Here is a 23,371-nt window from a genome sequence, read left to right on the forward strand (position 1 = left end):
GCTACAGCATAACACAATCATCCAAATCGGAAAATTTGTCATAGCGCTAACTGAGGAAAGATTGATCTAACACAAGCGGGCATATTTTTATAACTCTCAGCTGACAGGAACTACAATATGAAGTAGCTAATAGCAATTATTATTTATAATTAATCACATCACCAGTGAGCTCACCATTGATCGAAATAACTGAGTAAAACACTTTCTAAAAATCGAAAGTAATCCAATGATGGGTAGTTTGTGCGCGCCACCATGTTTGTTTTTTCGCATCAACCAAAGATAATAAGAGGTGACAAGATGAGTTTGGTCTGTTTATAGTATGCATGTTGAAGGGGGTGTGTCATCTACCATCGTTCACATCCCATCATTCACTTCCAGAAGTATACTCGAAAAATGAGTAAACCCTCCCTCAGCTCATTTTGTTATTACATCTTTGGTCCGACAGAAACCCAGAATGCATTGTATGTCAACAAACATGGCTCCACACATAGCTGGAATTAGCTTAGCTCATCATAATCAGTACAACCTTCAAAAAAGTATTTTACACACATAATATGTGTCCATTACAATCTATGCAAGAATCGGAATGCATGATTTGTCATCAGTGCTTGAAAACAGTGTGTTAAATAATTACTACACAAAACATTTTCTGATAGTGATTTATTGATACATGTGGCTCATGCCGGCAGTCAATCACGTAACCTCTCACTCCCACTCTGAGCCAATCAGTGTTGTTGTTTATGTATGTAGCTAGTGGGCTAAGCTGTAGCATTAGCAATGTCTTTCAAAACTCACAAATGCAGAAATTCTGGAGATGTTTATAAATTCTGACAATGAGTCTGAGTATGAAAGTCAGGAATCAGATTCTAACAGTGACAGTGAGGAGCTGCCCCCCAACCTTGTAGCCATTGAGAACCCTGAATCTTAGGACCCCTTGTCCACTGACGAAGTCCCAGGTCCCTTTGAAGATGCTGGTGGTGATGGAGGCAGACCGACAGCCATTTCACCCCTCCTGGCCCTGTTGTTTGCTTTGATGAGTCCCAGTCTGGAGTTCAAAGCCCCTTGCCATCTCCCTCTGAGGCAGAGTGCTTCACGCTGTTTCTGACAGAGGAGCTGGTGGGAGACACAGTAGAGGAGACCAATCGCTATGCCTTGGAGCTACAGGAGAAGAGAGAGCCAGGAATGAGGGGGAAACTCACTAAATTGGTGACAACCACAATTAGTGAAACGTATACCTTCCTGGTAACAGTCCTTCGCATGGGAATAGTAAAGAAGAACTCCCTAAGAGAATACTGGAGCACAGATCAATGTTTGCAACTCCCTTCTTTGCCAACCTCTTTCCCCAAGACCGCTTCCTAGTTCTGCTGCGATGCCTGTATTTCATCAACAATGCTACTGCCAACCTAAATTACCCGTTACACAAAATAAGAAATGTTCGTACCAGCCTGACATCAGCATTTGGTCGGGTCTTTGTGCCATACAAGGACCTATGCATTGATGAGTTCCTGATGTTATGGAAGGGTAGGCTGGCGTTCCGTCAATATGTTCCCTCCAAAAGGCACAGGTTAGTGGTCAAGTTCATTGTCATGTGTGACATTAAGACAGGATTTGTCCAGGACATTATAGTCTACACAGGGGTCCACCACTGACATCCAACATTATGAGGGGCTTGGGGTGTCCGGGTCCACGGTGATGACCATGCTGGCTCCTCATTTCGGAAAGGGACACACTTTGAATGTGGACAATTGGTACAGCAGTCCCACAATCTTCCAGCATCTGCTCTCCAACAGCAAAGGGGCCTGTGGCACAGTCAGGTCAAACAGGAAGGGGAGGCCGGCATTCGGATGCAGGAAGATGCAGAGAGGGGAGGTGGAGTTCAAGGAGAACGGTCAACAGCTGGCAGTAAAGTGGCATGACAAACGAGACGTCCATGACCTCTCCACTGTCCATACAGCAACCATGTCGGCCACAGGGAAGGTGGACCACCTACCCACTGCCTCATCATCCTCTCCCTTCCCTCATCCTCCCCACTTCCTCTCCCCCATAGGTAAAGTAATTACCTACTAAAAGTCCAGAGAGAACCTTATGAGAGTGCTGCTGGATGAGCACCCACCCCTCTGCGCCCCTGCACTGGGGGCCGTCCTGCTGCAGACAATCCCCTACGCCTCACTGCACGGCATTTTCCTTCCGATCCGAAGTCCCTCAAACTGCTGCTCAAGGTAGTCGCACACGGAGGCACTGTAAAGTCTGCCTGTCTGGCACCAGGAGAAGGAAGCAGAAGAGGTTGACAAAGTACATGTGTTTGCTTGTTTAGCTTGTGACACACATCATTTCACCATGCTTTGGGGAGTATCATATGCTCAAGCACTATTGAGCACATCTGCAGCAATAACTGACTGACTGACTTGACAGGTGACCTGCCCTGATACTATGCCTTTAGAGGTGGGGGGTGGAAATTCAGTTGTTCAATCACTGCATGAATGTGAAATATGGGTTATGCATATTCCGGTTTTTTTCTGTAGTAAAACCAGTTTTTGTTGTTATTGTTCAACCCCAACCAATACTTCAATAAAATAGACGACTATTACATATAGGCCTATGTGTTTTCTTGCTGTGTTTTCATCCAGTAAAAATGTTAATGAGTGTACAATAGCATACAAAAGCTGGCCTCAATCTTCAGCTCGAAAGATGTCCAGTTCCAGTTATGATATTGTCAAAGCGTCAGTGTATGCGGTAGACAAAGTCAGGCGCAGGACACAGAGCTAATCGAAAAACGTACTTTACTCGTAGGTAAATGAATGAACAAAACCTCCACACAGGGAGGAACAAACCCGCACACTAACGACAACCAAAACATGAACAAGCACGCACAACACACAGTGTGAGACAGAGGGTTAAATAGGGAAGACATAACTACATGACTACAAGTCTCCCGAGTGGCGCAGTGGTCTAAGGCACTGCATCGCATCAAGACCTTTGAAAGTTTCTTCAAGTGCAGTCGCAAAAACCATCAAGTGCTACTGTGCCACTAGAGATCCTGGTTCGAATCCAGGCTCTGTCGTAGCCGGCCACGACCGGGAGACCCATGGGGCGGCGCACAATTGGCCCAGCGTCGTGTAGTGGAGGGAATGGCCGGCAGGGATGTAGCTCAGTTGGTAGAGCATGGCATTTGCAACGCCAGGGTTGTGGGTTCGATTCCCACGGGGGCCAGTATGAAAAAAAAGAATGTATGCACTCACTAACTGTAAGTCGCTCTGGATAAGAGTGTCTGCTAAATGACTAAAATGTAAAATGACGAGAAACAATAAAGACAAACAAGTCGAACATAGACATGGATCGGTAGTAGCTAGTACTCTGGTGACGACGAACGCCGAAGCCTGCCCGAGCAAGGAGAAGGAGCAGCCTCGGCTGAATTCGTGACAGATATTGGCAAATAATGTTCAATACTGTTTCTGTGTGTGGTTTCTGAAAGTACAGAATAAAGAGGAATTACTAGTAATTAGAATACAATATCAGAACATAGCAATAAAACAATATTACAAAGAAGTAACATAATAACACTTCTATAAAAATAATATATTGCATTGACAAAATCACAAATATGAGTTGAAACAGTAAGTGTTGAGCTCCACAAGGGGGCAGGGCTATGCTAAACAGGCCAAATGAAAACAAACCATGGTCATAAGGCCAGGATAGCTTCACAAGCGAATACTACTCTGACGCAATTAGCATTGTTTTACAGAGCTAATAGAATAATGTAGCTAGCTACATAAGCACGATTGAATACAACACCATAAAGGTTATGAAATTAGTAACGTTACCTCGCGTGTCCGCGGTTATAAGGAATACACATAAATATATTATGTTCCATACATACAGTGAGCTACAGTAGAAACAACATAACACAACATACATAAACTATTATAACGTAATACGGCACTTACTTTGATAGAAACGCACACATTTTCAAAGTTATTATCATGTAGTAATGAAAACAACAATGAATGTGATGTGGGCACCAGACGGAAAATGTGAACACGTGTGTGCAGGTCCTTTTCTGACTGGAGATGCGCAGATATCTGCAGACTTGATCTGCAGAAAGAATTGGGAAGTGCTTGGGGAAGTTTGTCTGGATCAGTAATGCCTAAAAAATGTGTAATGGCCTACTTTTTCTTAATTAATGATGAGGCGGAACACACCTCAATTCAAACTGTTGTCAGAAAATACAACTTCTTAGAAAATCATTTGAAATTGACAAGTTGAAACAGGCAGCGTGCCTTGGTTTAAGGGTAGCATGGGTTAACTGTCCTGTTGCATAACAATCACATTTTGGAACAGTGAGGGCATTCTGACATCACGTGCTTAAAAAAAAACTCACGATGAGGCAACCGTTAGAGATATTTAGAACTCACATATGAAAACGTTAAAGGTTTAGTAAAAAATGGTTGTGTTAAAGTTTAATATTGCATAGTAAACTTTTAATAATTGTAATATGTATGCATTTCTGTACTAAATATTTAGAAGAAAGAGAATGCCAAGAGTGTGCAAAGCTGTCATCAAGGCAAAGGGTGGCTATTTGAAGAATATAAAATATAAAATATATTTAGATTTGTTTAACACTTTTTTGGTTACTAAATGATTCCATATGTGTTGTTTCATAGATTTGATGTCTTGTACCAGTCAACAGTTTGGACACACCTACTCATTCAAGGGTTTTTCTTTTTTTTTTAAACTATTTTCTACATTGTAGAGTAGTAGTGAAGACATCAAAACTATGAAATCACACATATGGAATCATGTAGTAACCAAAAAGGTGTTAAACAAATCAAAATATATGTTATATTTGAGTTTCTTCAAAGTAGCCACCCTTTGCCTTGATGACAGCTTTGCACACTCTTGGAATTCCCTCAATCAGCTTCATGTGGTAGTCACCTGGAATGCATTTCAATTAACAGGTGTGCCTTGTTAAAAGTTAATTTGTGGAATTTCTTTCCTTCTTAATGTGTTTGAGCCAATCAGTTGTGTTGTGTCAAGGTAGGGGTGGTATACAGAAGATAGCCCTATTTGGGAAAAGCCAAGTCCATATTATGGCAAGAACAGCTCAAATAAGCAAAGAGAAACGACAGTCCATCATTACTTTAAGAAATTAAGGTCAGTCAATACGGAAAATGTCAAGACCTTTGAAAGTTTCTTCAAGTGCAGTCGCAAAAACCATCAAGTGCTATGATGAAACTGGCTCTCATGAAGACCGCCACAGGAATGGAAGACCCAGAGTTACCTCTGCTGCAGAGGATAAGTTGATTAGAGTTGCCAGCCTCAGAAATTGCAGCCCAAATAAATGCTTCACAGAGTTCAAGTAACAGACACATCTCAACATCAACTGTTCAGAGAAGACTGCGTGAATCAGGCCTTCATGGTCGAATTGCTGCAAAGAAATCACTACTAAAGGACACCAATAATAAGAAGAGACTTGCCTGGGCCAAGAAACACGAGCAATGGACATTAGACCGGTGAAAATCTGTCCTTTGGTCTGGAGTCCAAATTTTATCTCAGCATGTCTACAGATTCTCCTTCTTTTTTTTCTGTTTTCTTTCTTGGGGGTAAATCAGCTTTAATATTGCAGATAGATTGTAACTTCCAACAATGTAATTGACTGCATCACTTCCAATCCCCCATATGTTTTTTTCTTCTTGCAAATACATACATACATACACATACATACAGTGGGGAGAACAAGTATTTGATACACTGCCGAATCTGCAGGTTTTCCTACTTACAAAGCATGTAGAGGTCTGTAATTTTTATCATAGGTACACTTCAACTGTGAGAGACGGAATCTAAAATAAAAATCCAGAAAATCACATTGTATGATTTTTAAGTAATTCATTTGCATTTTATTGCATGACATAAGTATTTGATACATCAGAAAAGCAGAACTAATATTTGGTACAGAAACCTTTGTTTGCAATTACAGAGATCATACGTTTCCTGCAGGTCTTGACCAGGTTTGCACACACTGCAGCAGGGATTTTGGCCCATTCCTCCATACAGACCTTCTCCAGATCCTTCAGGTTTCGGGGCTGTCGCGGGGCAATACGGACTTTCAGGTCCCTCCAAAGATGTTCTATTGGGTTCAGGTCTGGAGACTGGCTAGGCCATTCCAGGACCTTGAGATGCTTCTTACGGAGCCACCCCTTAGTTGCCCTGGCTGTGTGTTTCGGGTCGTTGTCATGCTGGAAGACCCAGCCACAACCCATCTTGAATGCTCTTACTGAGGGAAGGAGGTTGTTGGCCAAGATCTCGCGATACATGGCCCCATCCATCCTCTCCTCAATACGGTGCAGTCGTCCTGTCCCCTTTGCAGAAAAGCATCCCCAAAGAATGATGTTTCCAACTCCATGCTTCACGGTTGGGATGGTGATCTTAGGGTTGTACTCATCCTTCTTCTTCCTCCAAACACGGCGAGTGGAGTTTAGACCAAAAAGCTCTATTTTTGTCTCATCAGACCACATGACCTTCTCCTATTCCTCCTCTGGATCATCCAGATGGTCATTGGCAAACTTCAGACGGGCCTGGACATGCGCTGGCTTGAGCAGGGGGACCTTGGGTGCGCTGCAGGATTTTAATCCATGACGGCGTAGTGTGTTACTAATGGTTTTCTTTGAGACTTTGGTCCCAGCTCTCTTCAGATCATTGACCAGGTCCTGTCGTGTAGTTCTGGGCTGATCCCTCACCTTCCTCATGATCATTGATGCCCCACGAGGTGAGATCTTGCATGGATCCCCAGACCGAGGGTGATTGACCGTCATCTTGAACTTCTTCCATTTTCTAATAATTGCTGTTGCCTTCTCACCAAGCTGCTTGCCTATTGTCCTGTAGCCCATCCCAGCCTTGTGCGGGTCTACAATTTTATCCCTGATGTCCTTACACAGCTCTCTGGTCTTGGCCATTGTGGAGAGGTTGGAGTCTGTTTGATTGAGTGTGTGGACAGGTGTCTTTTATACAGTTAACGAGTTCAAACAGGTGCAGTTAATACAGGTAATGAGTGGAGAACAGGAGGGCTTCTTAAAGAAAAACTAACAGGTCTGTTAGAGCTGGAATTCTTACTGGTTGTTAGGTGAAAAAAATACTTACGTCATGCAATAAAATGCTAATTAATTACTTAAAAATCATACAATGTGATTTACTGGATTTTTGTTTTAGATTCCGTCTCTCACAGTTGAAGTGTACCTATGATAAAAATTACAGACCTCTACATGCTTTGTAAGTAGGAAAACCTGCAAAATCGGCAGTGTATCAAATACTTGTTCTCAAGATTTCTGGCTCTCACAGACCTGTAACTTATTATTTAAGAGGCTCCTCTGTCCTCCACTCGTTACCTGTATTAATGGCACCTGTTTGAACTTGTTATCAGTATAAAATATACCTGTCCACAACCTCAAACAGTCACACTCCAAACTCCACTATGGCCAAGACCAAAGAGCTGTCAAAGGACACCAGAAACAAAATTGTAGACCTGCACCAGGCTGGGAAGACTGAATCTGCAATAGGTAAGCAGCTTGGTTTGAAGAAATCAACTGTGGGAGCAATTATTAGGAAATGGAAGACATACAAGACCACTGATAATCTCCCTCGATCTGGTGCTCCATGCAAGATCTCACCCCGTGGGCTCAAAATGATCACAAGAACGGTGAGCAAAAATCCCAGAACCACACGGGGGGACCTAGTGAATGACCTGCAGAGAGCTGGGACCAAAGTAACAAAGCCTACCATCAGTAACACACTATGCCGCCAGGGACTCAAATCCTGCAGTGCCAGACGTGTCCCCCTGCTTAAGCCAGTACATGTCCAGGCCCGTCTGAAGTTTGCTAGAGTGCATTTGGATGATCCAGAAGAGGATTGGGAGAATGTCATATGGTCAGATGAAACCAAAATAGAACTTTTTGGTAAAAACTCAACTCGTCTTGTTTGGAGGACAAAGAATGCTGAGTTGCATCCAAAGAACACCATACCTACTGTGAAGCATGGGGGGGTGAAACATCATGCTTTGGGGCTGTTTTTCTGCAAAGGGACCAGGACAACTGATCCGTGTAAAGGAAAGAATGAATGGGGCCATGTATTGTGAGATTTTGAGTGAAAACCTCCTTCCATCAGCAAGGGCATTGAAGATGAAACGTGGCTGGGTCTTTCAGCATGACAATGATCCCAAACACACCGCCCGGGCAACGAAGGAGTGGCTTCGTAAGAAGCATTTCAAGGTCCTGGAGTGGCCTAGCCAGTCTCCAGATCTCAACCCCATAGAACATCTTTGGAGGGAGTTGAAAGTCAGTGTTGCCCAGTGGCAGCCCCAAAACATCACTGCTCTAGAGGAGATCTGCATGGAGGAATGGGCCAAAATACCAGCAACAGTGTGTGAAAACCTTGTGAAGACTTACAGAAAACGTTTGACCTGTGTCATTGCCAACAAAGGGTATCTCCCGAAACCTTCACGAAAATAGTCATGGCCTCTAAACCTTTCAGCTGCCTACTAGACCCTATTCTAACTAAACTACTGAATGAGCTACTTCCTGTGCTTGGCCCTCCTATGTTGAACATAATAAACAGCTCCCTATCCTCCGGATGTGTACCAAACTCACTAAAAGTGGCCATAATAAAGCCTCTCCTGAAAAAAGAAAACCTTGATCCAGAACATTTTAAAAACTATTGGCCTATATTGAATATTCCATTCCTCTCAAACATTTTTGAAAAAGCTGTTGCGCAGCATCTCACAGCCTTCCTGAAGACAAATAATGTATACTAAACGCTCCAGTCTGGTTTTAGACCCCATTATAGTTCTGATATTTGTGAAGGTGGTAAAATACATTTTTTAATGACGTCAGACCAAGGCTCTGCATCTGTCCTCATGCTCCTAGACCTTAGTGCCACCTTTGACACCATTGATCACCACATTCTTTTGGAGAGATTGGAAAACCTAATTGGTCAACATGGACAAGTTCTTGCCTGGTTTAGATTGTATCTTTTGGAAAGATATCAGTTCGTCTCTGTGGATGGTTTGTCCTCTGACAAATCAATTGTACATTTCGGTGTTCCTCAAGGTTCCATTTTAGGACCACTATTGTTTTCATTATATATTCTACCTCTTGGTGATGTCATTCGGAAACACAATGTCGACATTCACTGCTATGCGGACGACACACAGCTGTACATTTCAATGAAACATGGTGAAGCCCCAAAATTGCCTACCCTTGAAGCCTGTGTTTCAGACATAAGGAAGTGGACGCTGGCAAACTTTTTACCTCTTTTTCGTGATATCCAGTTGGTAGTTACAGTCTTGTCCCATCGCTGCAACTCCCGTACAGACTCAGGAGAGGTGAAGGTGGAGAGCCATGCGTCCTCTGAAACATGACCCTACCTAGCCGCACTGCTTTTTGACACACTGCCCGCTTACCCGGAAGCCAGCCTCACCAATGTGTCTGAGGAAACACTGTACAACTGGTGACCAAAGCCAGCGTGCATGCGCCCGGCCCACCACAAGGAGTCACAAGAGCAAACCCTCCCCTAACCCAGATTACGCTGGGCCAATTGTGCGCCGCCTCATGGGTCTCCCGGTTGCGGCCGGATCGAACCCAGGTCTGTAGTGACGCCTCTAGCACTGTGATGCAGTGCCTTAGACCACTGCCCCAATCGGGAGGCCCCAAACCTTTTACTTTTAAACTCAGACAAAACAGAGATGCATTTTTATGGAATAGTCTGCCTATCCATGTGAGAGACGCAGACTCAGTCTCGAACTTTAAGTCTTTACTGAAGCCTTATCTCTTCAGTAGGTCCTATGATTGAGTGTAGTCTGGCCCAGGGGTGCGAAGGTGAACGGCAAGGCACTGGAGTGACGAACCGCCCTTGCCGTCTCTGCCTGGCCGGCTCCCCTCTCTCTACTAGGATTCTCTGCCTCTGACCCTATTATGGGGGCTGAGTCACTGGGTTCCTAGTGCTCTTCCATGCCATCCCTAGGAGGGGTGCATCACTTCGTGCCAGGCTTTTTTTCGCTATACTTGACTTAAGTCACTTACAAGATATTCCTGTCCGGTTTTGCGCCCCCTTGTTGCTCGTGCGGTGGAGGAGATCTTCGTGGGCTATCCTCAGCCTTACTACCTCTCAAGGTAGTACGTTGATATCCCTCTAGTGTTGTGGGGGCTGTGCTTTGGCAAAGTGGGTGGGGTTATATCCTGCCTTGTTGGCCCTGTCTGGTTGGCCCTGTCCGGGGGTATCGTCGGACGGGGCCACAGTGTCCCCCGACCCCCCCGTCTCACCCTCCAGTATCTATGCTGCAATAGTCTATGTGCTGGGGTGGCTATCTCGTGAATTTCTCCTGTCTTATCTGGTGTCCTGTGTTAACTTAAGTATGCTCCCTCTAATATTCTCCCATCTCTCTCTCTCTCTCTCTCTCTCTCTCTCTCTCTCTCTCTCTCTCTCTCTCTCTCTCTCTCTCTCTCTCTCTCTCTCTCTCTCTCTCTCTCTCTCTCTCTCTCTCTCTCTCTCTCTCTCTCTCTCTCTCTCTCTCTCTCTCCCTCCCCCTGGCTATGAAAAGTCAACTGACATTTACTCCTGATGTACCAACCTGTTGCATCCTCTACAACCACTGTGATTATTATTTGACCCTGCTGGTCATCCATCAAAGTTTGAACATCTTGAAGAACGATCTGGCTTTAATGGCCATGTACTCTTATAATGTCCACCCGGCACAGCCAGAAGAGGACTGGCCACCCCTCAGAGCCTGGTTCCTTTCTAAGTTTCTTCTTAGGTTCCTGCCTTTCTAGGGAGTTTTTCCTAGCCACCGTGCTTCTATATCTGCATTGCGTGTTGTTTGGAGTTTTAGGCTGGGTTTCTGTATAAGCACTTTGTGACATCTATTGATGTAAAAAGGGATTTATAATTGAATTTGATTTGACACAACAAAAATGAAAAATCTGCACCACGCAGTGTTGGGTATAATAAAGAAAAAACAGAGTTGTATTTTAATGATAACATTTGCCTAAGAACTCACTTGGTGAAAGCCACTGGCCTTATAAAGGAAATAATTCAACAACCATGTCTGTGTCACTAACAAATACAGTCATGGGTGATAACTCTACAATTCACTCAAAAAGAAAAGGCACCTTGTGAAATATGCAAATTCGGCTTTACACCGTACACAATTTCATTATACAGTGGGGAAAAAAAGTATTTAGTCAGCCACCAATTGTGCAAGTTCTCCCACTTAAAAAGATGAGAGAGGCCTGTAATTTTCATCATAGGTTCACGTCAACTATGACAGACAAATTAAGAAAAAAAAATCCAGAAAATCACACTGTAGGATTTTTAATGAATTTATTTGCAAATTATGGTGGAAAATAAGTATTTGGTCACCTACAAACAAGCAAGATTTCTGGCTCTCACAGACCTGTAACTTCTTCTTTAAGAGGCTCCTCTGTCCTCCACTCGTTACCTGTATTAATAGCACCTGTTTGAACTTGTTATCAGTATAAAAGACACCTGTCCACAACCTCAAACAGTCACACTCCAAACTCCACTATGGCCAAGACCAAAGAGCTGTCAAAGGACACATGAAACATAATTGTAGACCTGCACCAGGCTGGGAAGACTGAATCTGCAATAGGTGAGCAGCTTGGTTTGAAGAAATCAACTGTGGGAGCAATTATTAGGAAATGGAAGACATACAAGTCCACTGATAATCTCCCTCGATCTGGGGCTCCACGCAAGATCTCACCCCGTGGGGTCAAAATGATCACAAGAACGGTGAGCAAAAATCCCAGAACCACAAAGGGGGACCTAGTGAATGACCTGCAGAGAGCTGGGACCAAAGTAACAAAGCCTACCATCAGTAACACACTACGCCGCCAGGGACTCAAATCCTGCAGTTCCAGACGTGTCCCCCTGCTTAAGCCAGTACATGTCCAGACCCGTCTGAAGTTTGCTAGAGTGCATTTGGATGATCCAGAAGAGGATTGGGAGAATGTCATATGGTCAGATGAAACCAAAATAGAACTTTTTGGTAAAAACTCAACTCGTCGTGTTTGGAGGACAAAGAATGCTGAGTTGCATCCAAAGAACACCATACCTACTGTGAAGCATGGGGGTGGAAACATCATGCTTTGGGGCTGTTTTTCTGCAAAGGGACCAGGACGACTGATAAAAAAAAAAAAAAAAATGAATGGGGCCATGTATCGTGAGATTTTGAGTGAAAACCTCCTTCCATCAGCTAGGGCATTGAAGATGAAACGTGGCTGGGTCTTTCAGCATGACAATGATCCCAAACACACTGCCCAGGCAACGAAGGAGTGGCTTCGTAAGAAGCATTTCAAGGTCCTGGAGTGGCCTAGCCAGTCTCCAGATCTCAACCCCATAGAAAATCTTTGAGGGAGTTGAAAGTCCGTGTTGCCCAGCGACAGCCCCAAATCATCACTGCTCTAGAGGAGATCTGCATGGAGGAATGGGCCAAAATAGTGTGTGAAAACCTTGTGAAGACTTACAGAAAACGTTTGACCTGTGTCATTGCCAACAAAGGGTATATAACAAAGTATTGAGAAACTTTTGTTATTGACCAAATACTTATTTTCCACCATAATTTGCAAATAAATTCATAAAAAATCCTACAATGTGATTTTCTGGATTTTTTTTTCTCATTTTGTCTGTCATAGTTGACGTGTACCTATGATAAAAATTAAAGGCCTCTCTCATCTTTTTAAGTGGGAGAACTTGCACAATTGGTGGCTGACTAAATACTTTTTTTCCCCACTGTAATTCACTCCAGAGTAGAGTGAAATACTAATTAGTTCACTCCAGTGTTTAGTGAAATGCCTATTAGTTCACACCAGTGTATTGTGAAATCCAAAATCTAATTCCAGTGTATTGTGAATTTCACACAGCCAGTGTTAATTTTCTACTCTCTATAGGGTTACAGAAACACTGTCTAAATGTTAACATTTAACACTTTTGAAAGTGTGAAATTCACTCTGTTGAGAGTGGATGCATATACACGCTGCAAAAGTGTTAAAAAATTAACACTACAGCAAGTTAATTTAACACTTCTGATTTTGCTGTGTAATCTATAACTGTGAACATCTGGGGGAAATAGTGTGTGTGTGTGTGTGAGTATGTGTATATGTCCATCCATGTTTGTGTTTCTCAAAGCATGAGTAAAGGTAAATGTTTATTATCTATATGTACTGTATCTAGCGTTACTGTTGTTGGTACACAAACTGAATCTTGCTGATGTGGAAATAGCATAGAAGCAGAAATCAGAGCATGGGTTGGGGGGGCTCTTGTGTGCGTCAGCAATGTTCAAAATGCTGAGAACCTGAATAAAGAGAAAAGGAGGCATGGATTTTGTTGTGGCAATTACAGTGGATAGTCTATAACATGCTCTTGACAATTCAGAGCACTTGTCACCAGACTTGTTTTCCTTGTCCTCAAAAGTAAGATTTTGCGGAACTGAGAAAACAATCACATTTTTCCATAATTATCAACAGAATGCCACAGTGACGTTTCAAACAAAGACTTCAAAAATTTATAACTTGACATTTCAACATGTTACCTCTACACAATACACATGCTTAGACAATCATTGTCAGAATGCACCTGCATGTGGGTTACTACTGCATAATAATTTGAAGGGAAATTATAGATTGTAGCTAAGGTAGTTGTGATATCCCACTGTTACATTCAGGGGAAGTGAGTGAAGGGAGGTGGTGGTGAAGTGTTTCACATTAGCTGCCGCTGGCACTGCATAACACAGTATGACTCAGAACACATAATTTAGGTGCTAATTGGGTTTTTACAGGGACCGAAGTATGATTATTCCTGCTCTCCATTCTCATTACAGAACATTCATTACACTGCATCGCCCAGGTCCTGAGGCCTCCACACTTATTGAGACTGAGGGAGGAAAAACAACGGAGAGAATTTACATTCACATTTTGCATTTCTCTGCCACAGCCTATCTCAGTCAGATAGGTATTTGGTGAGTAGTGAGACTAAATAGAATCCAATGGAAGAGTCAAATCCCAATTAAAGCCAACCTACAAATGTGTTACCCTTTTGAAAAGACTTTTGACATGTCATAACAAAGCTACTGGTTAGTGGGCTTACAGTGTGTGAGGGCAATGGTAACAGCATCAATTGAAAGACATACCATAATAGTGATGAGAGTGATCGAGACAATCTGGATATGTGGACTTCCATTGAGCATGGTGTAACTTCAGGATGACTTTGACAGACAGTAGGACATCTAGGATATAGATTGGTAAATTGAGTTGCAATCTTGAGATTAGTGTTGCAGAATTAACATATAAATGGACAAATAGTTTCCAGCAAATTGTTAACTAAATCCAATAACCACGTCACACCAGCTAGGCTTTCTATAACATATACAGGCTTCATTTATTCAGCTTGCGGTGCTGAGACCATGAGAAGATTGGCTGGGGTTATTTGTCATCTTTTTCCTACCTGGCCTGAAAGATTGGACTTGCCCATGTGATGGAACTTGGGTATGAGATTCATTAAAAAGTAAAAATTGCTCTATGTTAGGTTCATTCAATTCAAGATTATGACTGTAAGTCGCTTTGGATAAAAGCGTCTGCTAAATGGCATATTATTATTATTATTTCCAGTATGCTGCACATGAGACACACAAGACCTCATCGGCTACACCATGCAAAAAGCAGAGCTTGTGAGTCTGAGCATAACCCGTATGATTTATCAATGTCAGGGTTAGAATAAATCTAGCTTGGCTCTGTACCTTCAGCACAGGGTTCTAATCAGTAGGCTAATGCATCTAAATAAAAGGTGAAATGAAATAAAATACCTTTGCAAGGAAATTGACAGGACTTGTGACATATAGGCCCAGGGGCGTAGGCACGGGGGGGTTGCATGCCCACCCACTGGGGAGCCAGGCCCACCCAATCAGATTTAGCAAAAAATATATAATAAAAAAAACAGGTGTTCCAAACGGGACATTATTTGTCTTTTTACCCAAGCACAGTACTTGACATGGGAAGAAGGTCAGCGGAACTAAGTACCAGCACCTCAAATGTTTGTCTACTTGAGTTCCTGCACCTCCTATAGAATACTAGCTCAAAAGAATTGAGGAGTCCTGCACCTAAATACAAACGGTACCGGCACCCAAAATGAGTACCAGCACCTATTTCAGTCCAAGTCAAGCACTGGCCTAAACATGCATACAAATTCAGATGGAATTCATAACAATTAGTAGGGAGGGGGTGGGAAAACAAAAGGGATATATATTGACAATAATAATTATACATTTTATTTGGCAGATGCCTTTCAGGACACTCACTCAAGGACATCTTACATCAAATCTAGTGCTGTACATATAATCAATTTAATTTAGGCCTATGTAATGAATTTGAATTATGCTTGATTATTTAATCGGGGAAAAAACTATACAAAATAATACATAAAAAATAATGGGTGGGTTTTGGCACGTACAGTTGAAGTCGGAAGTTTAAATACACTTAGGTTGGAGTCATTAAAACTCGTGTACCTGTGGATGGATTTCAAGGCCTACCTTCAAACTCAGTGCATCTTTGCTTGACATCATGGGAAAATCAAAAGAAATCAGCCAAGACCTCAGAAAAAAAAATTGTAGACCTCCACAAGTCTGGTTCATATCTGGGAGCAATTTCCAAACGCCTGAAGGTACCACGTTCATCTGTACAAACAATAGTACGCAAGTATAAACACCATGGGACCATGCAGCCGTCATACCGCTCAGGAAGGAGACGCGTACTGTCTCCTAGAGATGAACGTACTTTGGTGCGAAAAGTGCAAATCAATTCCAGAACAACAGCAAAGGACCTTGTGAAGATGCTGGAGGAAACAGGTACAAAAGTATCTATATCCACAGTAAAACAAGTCCTTTATTGACAGAACCTGAAAGGCCGCTCAGCAAGAAAGAAGCCACTGCTCCAAAACCGCCATAAAAAAGCCAGACTACGGTTTGCAACTGCACATGGGGACAAAGATCGTACTTTTTGGAGAAATGTCCTCTGGTCTAATGAAACAAAAATATAACTGTTTGGCCATACTGACCATCGTTATGTTTGGAGGAAAAAGGGGGTCCCTTGCAAGCCAAACAACACCATCCCAACCATGAAGCACAGGGGTGGCAGCATCATGCTGTGGGGGTGCTTTGCTGCATGAGGGACTGGTACACTTCACAAAATAGATGGCATCATGAGGAAGGAAAATAATGTGGATATATTGAAGCAACATCTCAAGACATCAGTCAGGAAGTTAAAGCTTGGTCACAAATGGGTCTTCCAAATGGACAATGACCCCAAGCATACTTCCAAAGTTGTGGCAAAATGGCTTAAGGACAACAAAGTCAAGGTATTGGAGTGGCCATCACAAAGCCCTGACCTCAATCCTATAGAAAATGTGTGGGCAGAACTGAAAAAGCGTGTGCGAGCAAGGAGGCCTACAAACCTGACTCAGTTACACCAGCTCTGTCAGGAGGAATGGGCCATAATTCACCCAACTTATTGTGGGAAGCTTGTGGAAGGCTACCCGAAAGGTTTGACCCAAGTTAAACAATTTAAAGGCAATGCTACCAAATACTAATTGAGTGTATGTAAACTTCTGACCCACTGGGAATGTGATGAAATAAATAAAAGCTGAAATAAATCATTCTCTCTATTATTATTCTGACATTTCACATTCTTAAAATAAAGTGGTGATCCTAACTGACCTAAAACAGGGAATTTTTACTAGGATTAAATGTCAGGAATTGTGAAAAACAGAGTTTAAATGTAAACTTCCAACTTCAACTGTATCACTTCGCACTGATACCATGTGCAGTAAACAGTAGCTATCGCTGTGTAGGCTAGGCTACACAGTGCATGCTATTCACCGTTAGCCAGCTAGCTAAGAATCACTTGCGAACTTGGGATGGGAAAGGAAAGGGGATACCTAATCAGTTGCACAACTGAATACATTCAACCGAAATGTGTGTTTCGCATTTAACCCAACGACTCTGAATCAGCAAAAACAACTAAAATGGCCAAACAAATTTTTTCAAGAGAACGTGTAAAGATGGGGATGTTGAAGCATTTGCCAAGTTATTTGATATCAGTGATTTCGCTATGAAGGGCCTCTAGTCCCCCTCTATATCAATCATTGATTGCATTGATCTAATAGAGGGCCTTAAAGACAGTTTCAGTACATTCAGAGACAATGATCAGCACTACTACAACACTGTTTTGATTCATGAAACACGCTTCTCAACTTCGACTCGCACTCTGCCCCTCCCTCCGCTGAGACATGAGAATTAGTCCAGTGAAATAAAAAAACTAATTATTTCAATTTATACTCCGACGTGCTTTGCAAGTAATAGGATACAACAGCTGATATTTTACCAGTGTTACAATATAGCCTAGCTTGAGACTCGAGTTTTGAAATATAAAGGACTCTAGGTTATTTATAATTAGGGGCATGCCTTCATGCAGAAAATCAGACCTCTCTTATTATATATGAAAATGGACAAATGCATTAAACAATATTTATTTTCAATCAATGTAAATAGCCTATCATTTTTAAGAATTTAACTGAATTGGAAATATAACTTTGCCCTGTGCTTCTTCACTATAGTAGTATGGGCTATTGATCGTTTAATTGATATGGCTGCCTATTGTGATTATCACTGTTATATAAGGGAATTATGTTGTAGTCTCATAGTCTGTTAATTATAGGCCTATGGTTTATTATGTGCGGCACATAAGCAAACAGTCATTCTGAATGCAAGGGCCCCGTGTAGCTCAGTTGGTAGAGCATGGCGCTTGCAACGCCAGGGTTGTGGGTTCGTTTCCCACGGGGAGCCAGTATGAAAGTGTATGCACTCACTAACTGTAAGTCGCTCTGGATAAGACCGTCTGCTAAATGACTAAAATGTCAAATGTAAGTTGAAGGTGAATAACTCTTTCCAACTCTTGGATGTCCTAAATCTGTCTGGATTCCAATAAGAATTACATATCACTTTGCAAGCCAGCATATTGTGACTTGCAGGCCTGATGTGGCCTGTAAACCAGTAGGTTCCAAACACCACTGGTGATGGGAAATGAAGCTTCCTGGAGCATTGACCATTTCCAGCCAAGTACTTTGATCAACACGTTGTACACTACTGGCACCTGCTGGTCAATATAATATAGAACAGCCAGATTATTATAGATGATGTCGCACACGCTGTAGCGCATGCACATGGTAGCCTTTTTGTCTCCTACCGAAACCAATACCAAACCAAACAGGTGGTGCTAATAGTCCGGGTAGCCATTTGATTAGCTGTTCAGGAGTCTTATGGCTTGGGGGTAGAAGCTGTTAAGAAGCCTTTTGTACCTAGACTTAGCTCTCCGGTACCGCTTGCCGTGCGGTAGCAGAGAGAACATTCTATGACTAGGGTGGCTGGAGTCTTTGACCATTTTTAGGGCCTTCCTCTGACACCGCCTGGTATAAAGGTCCTGGATGGCAGGGAGCTTGGCCCCAGTGATATACTGGGCCGTAGGCACTACCCTCTGGAGTGAATTGCGGTCGGAGGCCGAGCAGTTGTCATAGCAGGCAGTGATGCAACCAGTCAGGATGCTCTCGATGGTGCAGCTGTATAACTTTTTGAGGATCTGAGGACCCATGCCAAATCTGTTCAGTCTCTTGAGGGGGAATAGGCTTTGTCGTGCCCTCTTCACGATTGTCTTGGTGTATTTGGACCATGATAGTTTGTTGGTGATGTGGACACCAAGGAACTTGAAGCTCTCAAACTGCTCCACTATAGCCCCGTCGATGAGAATGGGGGCGTGCTCAGTCCTCTTTTTTTCCCTGTAGTCCACAATAATCTCCTTTGTCTTGATCACATTGAGGGAGAGGTTGTTATCCTGGCACCACACGGCCAGGTCTCTGACCTCACCCCTATAGGCTGTCTCATCGTTGTCTGTGATCAGGCCTACCGCTGTTGTGTCGTCGGCAAACTTAATGATGGTGTTGGAGTCGTGCCTGGCCATGTAGTCATGGGTGAACAGGGAGTACAGGAAGGGACTGAGCACGCACCCCTGAGGGGCCCCCGTGTTGAGGATCAGCGTGGCAGATGTGTTGTTACCTACCCTTACCACCTGGGGGCAGCCCGTCAGGAAGTCTAGGATCCAGTTGCAGAGGGAGGTGTTTAGTCCCAGGGTCCTTAGCTTAGTGATGAGCTTTGAGGGCACATGGTGTTGAACGTTGAGCTGTAGTCAATGAATAGCATTCTCATGTAGGTGTTCCTTTTGTCCAGGTGGAAAAGGGCAGTGTGGAGTGCAATAGAGATTACATCATCTGTGGATCTGTTGGGGCGGGATCTCTAGGGTTTCTGGGATAATGGTGTTGATGTGAGCAATGACCAGCCTTTCAGCACTTCATGGCTACAGACGTGAGTGCTACGGGTCGGTAGTCATTTAGGCAGGTTACCTTAGTGTTCTTGGACACAGGGACTATGGTGGTCTGCTTGAAACATGTTGGTATTACAGACTCAGTCAGGGACAGGTTGAAAATGTCAGTGACGACACTTGCCAGTTGGTCAGCGCATGCTCAGAGTACACGGCCCTGCGGCCTTGTGAATGTTGACCTGTTTAAATGCCTTACTCACATCGGCTACGGAGAGCGTGATCACACAGTCGTCTGGAACTTTTGATGCGCTCATGCATGCTTCAGTGTTGCTTGCCTCGAAGCAAGCATAGAAGTAATTTAGCTTGTCTGGTAGGCTTGTGTCACTGGGCAGCTCGTGGCTGTGCTTCCCTTTGTAGTTCGTAATAGTTTGCAAACCCTGCCAAATCCTACGAGCGTCGGTGCCGGTGTAGTATGATTCAATCTTAGTCCTGTATTGATGCTTTGCTGGTTTGATGGTTCGTCGGAGGGCAAAGCAGGATTTCTTATAAGCGTCCGGGTTAGAGTCCCGCTCCTTGATAGCGGCAGCTCTACCCTTCAGCTCAGTGCGGATGTTGCCTGTAATCCATGGCTTCTGGTTGGGGTATGTACGTACGGTCACTGCGGGGACGACGTCATCGATGCACTTGTTGATGAAGCCAGTGACTTATGTGGTGTACTCCTCAATGCCATCGGAAGAATCCCGGAACATATTCCAGTCTGTGCTAGCAAAACAGTCCTGTAGCTTAGCATCTGCGTCATCAGACCACTTCTTTATTGACCGAGTCACTGGTGCTTCCTGCTTTAGTTTTTGCTTGTAAGCAGGAATCAGGAGGATAGTTATGGTCAGGGAGGGCGAGGGAGAGGGAGAGCTTTGTAAGCGTCTCTGTGTGTGGAGTAAAGGTGGTCTAGAGTTTTTTTCCCCTCTGGTTGCAGATTGAACATGCTGGTAGAAATTAGGTAAAATGGATTTAAGTTTCCCTGCATTAAAGTCCCCGGCCACTAGGAGTGTCACTTCTGGATGAGTGTTTTTCCTGTTTGCTTATGGCCTTATACAGCTCATTGAGTGCGGTCTTAGTGCCAGCATTGGTTTGTGGTGGTAAATAGACAGCTATGAAAAATATAGATGAAAACTATCTTGGTAAATAGTGTGGTCTACAACTTATCATGAGACACTCTACCTCAGGCGAGCAAAACTTAGAGACTTCGTTAATATTAGATTTCATGCACCAGCTGTTGTTTACAAATATACACAGACCGCCACCCCTTGTCTTACCGGAGGCAACTGTTCTATCTTGCCGATGCAGCGTATATCCCGCCAGCTCTATGTTATCCATGTCGTCGTTCAGCCACGACTCGGTGAAACATAAGATATTACAGTTTTTAATGTCCCGTTGGTAGGATATCCGTGATCGTAGTTTATCTATTTTGTTATCCAATGTTGCCTAATAGGACTGATGGTAGAGGCAGACTGATCCCACTTGCGGTTGGATCCTTACAAGGCACCCGACCTACGTCCCCGATATCTCAGTCTCTTTCTCATGGGGCTTGGGCCTTGTTGGGTGTCTGAAGAACAAATCTTTGTCCAGTACAAGGTGAGTAATTGCTGTCCTGATATACAGAAGCACTTTTCGGTCATAAAAGACGGTGGCAGAAACATTACGTACAAAATAAGTTACAAATAACACGAAAAAACACACACAATAGCACAATTCGTTATGAGCCTGTAAAACGGCAGCCATCTCCGCTACATTTTAGAGGATTTGTTGTATTTAGTATAGTATAAGCTTCTGTCTTAAGCATTAGTGACATCTGCTGGTCAGCAATAAATAGCTGCGTGTGATTATCAGAGACGTTTATTTTTCTCCACTGTTTTCATCGTTGGCTTTAGTAGCCTATAATCAGTAGGAATAGCAGGTTTGCATCGTACATCATGCTTCCCTTTCTTGCCTTCAAGTTGACTCTTTTTCAAAAACAGAATATATGGTATTGTTTAGGATGCTTAACACGTTTTTAGAAATGTTTGCAAATGTAAAAATAAATAAAAATAAAAACGTTTACATAAGTATTCAGACCCTTTACTAAGTACTTTGTTGAAGCACCTTTGGCAGCGATTACAGTCTTGAGTCTTCTTGGGTATGACGCTACAAGCTTGGAACACCTGTATTTGGGGAGTTTCTCTCATTCTTCTCTGCAGATCCTCTCAAGCTTTGTCAGGTTGTATGGGGAGCGTTGCTGCACAGCTATTTTCAGGTTTCTCCAGAGATGTTCGATCGGGTTCAAGTCCAGGCTCTGGCTGGGCCACTCAAGGACATTCAGAGACTTGTCCCGAAGCCACTCCTAAGTTGTATTGGCTGTGTGCTTAGGGACGTTGTCCTGATGGAAGGTGAACCTTCGCCCCAGTCTGAGGTCCTGAGCGCTCTGGAGCAGGTTTTCATCAAGGATCTCTCTGTCCTTTGCTCCGTTCATCTTTCCCTCAATCCTGACTAGTAGCCCAGTCCCTGCCGCTGAAAAACATCCCCACAGCATGATTCTACTACCACTATGCTTCACCATAGGGATGGTGCCAGGTTTACTTCAGACGTGGCGCTTGCCATTCAGGCCAAAGAGTTCAATCTTGGTTTCATCAGACCAGAGAATCTTGTTTATCATGGTCTGAGAGTCCTTTAGGTGCCTTTTGGCAAACTCCAAGCGGGTTGTCATGTGCCTATTACTGAGGAGTGTCTTCCGCCTGGCCACTCTACCATAAAGGCCTGATTGGTGGAGTGCTGCAGAGATGGTTGTCCTTCTAGAAGGTTCTCCCATCTCCAAAGTGGAACTCTGGAGCTCTGTCAGAGTGACCATCGGGTTCTTGGTCACCTCCCTTCTCTCCCAATTGCTCAGTTTTGCCGGGCGGCCAGCTCTAGGAAGAGTCTTGGTGGTTCCAAACTTCTTCCATTTAGGAATGATGGAGGCCACTGTGTTCTTGGGGACCTTCAAAGCTGCAGACAATTTTGGTACCCTTCCCCAGATCTGTGCCTCGACACAATCCTGTCTCGGAGCTATACGGACAATTCCTTCGACCTCATGGCTTAGTTTTTGCTCTGACATGCACTGTCAACTTTGGGACCTGATATAGACAGGTGTTTGCCTTTCCAATCAATTGAATTTACCACAGGTGGACTCCAATCAAGTACTAGCAACATCTCAAGGATCACCAATGGAAACAGGATGCACCTGAGCTCAATTTCGAGTCTCATAGCAAAGGGTCTGAATACTTATGTAAATAAGGTCTGTTTTTTTATTTGTAAAAAATGTGCAAACATTTCTAAAAACCTGTTTTCACTTTGTCATTATGGGTTATTGTGTGTAGAGGATTTTATATTTATTTAATCGTTTTTAGAATAAGGCTGTAACGTAACAAAATATGGAAAAAGGGAAGGGGTCTGAGTACTTTCCGAATGCACTGTATATCTCGCCTCTGCACATGTTGAGGGCCTTGAGGAGCACACCATTTCGGCAAACTGCTATCTCAAGGCCCTCCTCATCTACTTTGGCAGATGATTTTCCTGATGTCTCTTTGGCCGCTGTCTACTCTGACTTGTCACACGCTCCTTTGCCTGGCATCTAGAACGTGAAAATCACAGTGATGTCCAGGTCTTTGGTGAATTATGTTGCCTCTGCTGTCCCTCTCTATCCATTGGATAGGGGCAAGGCTAGTGGCAGGAGCAGGTGACTGTTGCTTTGCAGCTCGCTCCTTCTGATCCTAAAGTATTTATTAAAATCAAACATAGAATGGGAATCTGTCTGTGATTAAAATTACAACACAACAACATTATGGTATGTACCCACAATTCAACTGCCCTAAAAATATACTTGGGAAATGGGAAGAAATATCACTTATAGCTACATGTTGAAATTGAAGTGCCTCCTCAAA

Source organism: Coregonus clupeaformis, chromosome 37, assembly GCF_020615455.1.
Source record: "Coregonus clupeaformis isolate EN_2021a chromosome 37, ASM2061545v1, whole genome shotgun sequence".
NCBI classification, from domain to species: Eukaryota; Metazoa; Chordata; class Actinopteri; order Salmoniformes; family Salmonidae; genus Coregonus; species Coregonus clupeaformis.